Here is a 4,471-nt window from a genome sequence, read left to right as displayed (position 1 = left end):
TTAGAAACAGAAACAATATCATTGATGCTTGTCACACATATAATTTGAATTTCATGAACTACTACATGTACCGTACTTTAGAAATTAAAAATCTAAATTACCATTACAACACTGTACCAAACATATTGCCAATGAAGCATTGATAACATTTCTTCATTCAGCAAGTCAGATGGAACACTCATTTACATGACAATTGAAACCAGGCTCTGAATACATGTAAAGCGGTGGACTATTCTTTAGGAGTTAACAGAAAGGCATTGAAGCTGAAAGGAGAAGTAGTTTGCATGATCCATCCTTTGTATCTCATCTTGTCTGCTATGTCCATAATGTGGTAATTAATATGAATTTGATGACAATACCAGGAGGTTTCATTTCACATGGGAAGGACAGAAGTTTAACGAGATATTGTATCTGTACATGCGCACGTACCGACTCAAATTCTATATGAAGTTGAATTTAAGTTCATATACAATTATAGAAACAATAGATGGACTGGACATGCGGGCCACGCTGTCTTTCTCATGAACTGTAAGAAGTGTAAGCCTAATTGGCCTCTTTGCACTGTACATTACTTGGGTCAAACCTGGGAAAGCGATGATGAATTTGTCCTTGACAAGAAATTGAACTTGTACAGGACTGATACAAGTTGATGAGCACTTCATCATCATTTGTAATGGGTTTTAACAGGGACCAGGAATATGAAATGAAAATTAAACTATGTGTACATGTATGACTACATGTTAGTGATATACATGTATGAGCCTGCATGTCTACATTCATGACACAAGCACATTCATGTACATATACAATATGTTCATGTTTCATAGATAACAATGTATAAATACTATAAAGGCCTATATGTTTTTTACTAGTGCTTTATTCCTTATTCTGCCCCACCCTCATCCTAGTCTGCAGGCACAGACCCTGATTGGAACTGTGATAAACAAGTGTGCCTCCACGCAAAGACTATACAAAACTTGCTGAGAGCCTTCAGTACACAAGGCATGAGTAGGCTGCACATTCAGACCCTAAACTCGAGTGAAGGGTTTGCCCAGCAGACTACCCTCATCCACTGATGCCAACTATTCTGCCCAACTTTGGCAAAAGGAAGCAAGTGACATATTAGTCAAATATTAGTTATTGTTTCTGAAATACCTTTGTATGTTGCATGTTCAGGCAAAATTTGGGGAAGAAATCATCATTCTATGGAAAGATATTGAATTGATGCCTACATGGATGTAAATAACGAACACACATTGCTCATTTACAACAAATGATACTTTTGTAACTTGCTTCCTTTTGACAAAGTATGGCAGTATTCACTAAACTTAAAGTAATATTCAGGGGTCAATGACAATCTATCATTTCAAATTCAATCCCAAATCATAATCTTGAGATTAGTAGTAGAAAGCCTATAAAAATTTATTCTGTATTACAAAATCAGAATGACATGTAGACATTGCAAATGAATACAGCAGTTGAAACAAGATTCGGCCTACATGTACAAGTAGGTCTACTTGTTGCACCACTTGCATGAGTAAAAATAAATCGCTATGTAAGTTCATTGTTTCATTATAATCTGTCACCTAGAATTGCAGTGTAATATATGCCTACATGTACATGTTACAGCAATATTTAGCAAACATGTACAAGCAGGTCTATGTCCCGGCGGAAACTGGTCTTTATCCAAAAATATCCCAAAACCATTTAATTTCACTCTATTCACTAGCATTCTTGTCATGAAGATTATGATGTGTCACAGATGTTATTTCAGAGAGAGTGTTTGACATCACAGTATCATATAACGCATACTTTCAACGAAACTGACATTCAATACATTTTCTCATTCTGCACCTCCAATGACATTCTGGGTAGAACAGACCAAATTGCGGTCTCATGCTAGAAAAATCTGAAACCCACAGGTAAACAAAACCCCAAAAGTGCCTGATTCTGTAGTTTTTGTTTTGCTTTCTTTTTTTCTTTTTTTTGCTGCTGCTGCTGCATTGGCCTAATTAAGAGTGTAACGGAATACGACTCAGCCTGGAGTCATGTAATTTTGAACTTGACTGACTGGGGGAATAGGCTCTGGCTCAAAGCACAGTATTTCCATCTGAAATGCAGTGAGTGCCTCCAAGCAACCAGCCACAAGACCTTATTATCAAGTGTAGAGTAGCAGGCAGTATACCATTACATACTCTGCCAGCTCTTGCTAGATTGAATTTCCATGTGGTAGGTCATCCCCATTTAATGTCTTACGGGCATGAGAGCAAGTCCAAAACAAATCTTTTTTATTTCTTTAATGCATGGACATCTACTAAAAAAATTAATAAATAAATATGAAAAAAAATATATACATATTATATATAACCCTATGTTCACACACACATATCTTGGCATGTTTGTTTTTTAAACTATCAGTCAACTCTTTTTTTTTTCATTAGAGTTCATTCACTTTAGCTCACCGCACATAACTCACTCACTACAAACAATAACAGAGGTTTGAGGCAGACTTGCATTTAAGATCAAATTTCTTAGAATCTGTTGGCATTTCTGATTATTAACAAACCACCAAAGATACTGGTAGTAAGCTGAAACAAGCATCCACAAAAGGGAGCACATGGAAGTGTGTAATGTATGTAGGCCTATATGTACATGTAGGTCTACAAAACTTGACAGGGGAAGAACTGATGCACAATTTACATGAGCCTTTGGGTTTATTTTCAATTGGTCTAATGCCAATGCGTCTAATTGCCAACTTGTTGACTATCATTTGGTCTATCATCAATTCGCCCACTATCCACATGGTCTAATTGCCATTTCGTTTATATACCAATTGGTCCAATTACCCATTTAGTCCATAAACCATTTGGTCTAATTGGATAAGTCTTAATTGCGTGAAATGAATGATAAGAAAATGGGTATTAGACCAACTCGTTATTAGACAAAATGGTGTTTAATAGATGAAGTGATTATTGGACCAAATGGTTAATGGACCAAATGGTGATGGACAGAATGGCATTAGACTAAATGAAAGTAGACCACGTGATGAGTGGACCAGTTGGCAATAGACAAATCAGCAGTTTACCAGCCTATGCAGGCCTTCATTAAACAGACTTATCTTTGTCAGGCAAGCTCAGGAAGATCAGGGTTATCCAGAGTTCAAATTGCACTATCATCAAACCAAACCAAACCAAGCCAAGCCAGCATGTTTGGTGCCTGCAATAATGAATACAGGCCTTACATGAAATTTTCGGCTACAAATAAATGTGACATTTTGTCAGTAGCTTGCCTCAGCCATGACGTCGGCCTTGGCTCGGCATGGAATTATCAGAAAACAAGAACGACCTCAGCCTGGGCAACATCCCTCCAGAGTAACAGGGCACATTGCCAATTTGTTGTCATCCAAACCACAGTGCACAACCGTGCTTTCAGTTTCACATTTTTACTAATTTGATAGCAATCATCACACACATATCGCCTACACGTATCCCAATTATCTTTTATTCTTATCAAACTATCTATTTCCATTTCTGTTGACAAACTACATGTATCTCATTTTTCATCTCAAGATCCCAGTCTGATGAAATAAGAAGTTCATACATTACATGTAGGCCTAATATACTTCCAGGTTCAACTTGCAATCTTTGGTTACATCCCAGGATTTACACAAGTGTACTGGTGTATATTTTTTGCTATAAATTACATTAAAAAGAATAATAAAACCATTAATGTCATCAAAATATAATCAGGATAAAAGTGGACAAGCGTTTGAATGTTTTCTGACTTCATATCATCAGAATCAACCCCCTCCCCCCTGCCAACTTGAAACAATGTAGGGAATGCAAATCTTTAATATCTGAAGGTACAACACATGACCATGAAGGTCTGAAGAATTAGAATGGTAAAAGGGATGACCCACTGTGCAATTAAAGTACAAGCATACACTTTGTAAACATACACATTCCACCATAACAATTGCAATGATTGTAAATTCTGATGACATGAAAATACTTGACAGCCTACATACATTGAAAGTTCCTTGTCTATTTACTCCCTAGATCCATGAAGTAACAAAACAGCCCATACTGCAGTAATTTTATCGGGAATATATCAACATACTGTGGCTCAGTGTCCCAAGGACAGAAATTATATCTTTGTATAATAACTAACACTGTATTTTAGTTTCAGTTCATGAACTGATATGATCCATGGCTTGAACATTTTTTAATGTCACATCTGAATACATATTTCTTCTGTATAATAGGTGGACAATGTGTGACTGTCTACTAACGTATTTTATTCAAACAAAAACTTAATTCTAAAGATTTGAAAGTGTTAATATCAACCTAGCAAGTTTCAATGAATGAAGCTTAGACTCTGTCATATGAAAGACATCTATGGATTAATAGAGGATTAAATACTAAGGTCCTTCTCAATTTATATTCAGACCACAGTCCAATGCACACAGTAA

This window comes from Lytechinus pictus, chromosome 12 (genome assembly GCF_037042905.1).
Source record: "Lytechinus pictus isolate F3 Inbred chromosome 12, Lp3.0, whole genome shotgun sequence".
Classification (NCBI taxonomy): domain Eukaryota; kingdom Metazoa; phylum Echinodermata; class Echinoidea; order Temnopleuroida; family Toxopneustidae; genus Lytechinus; species Lytechinus pictus.
The sequence above is the reverse complement of the archived record's forward strand: the minus strand, read 5'-3'. Positions refer to the sequence as shown.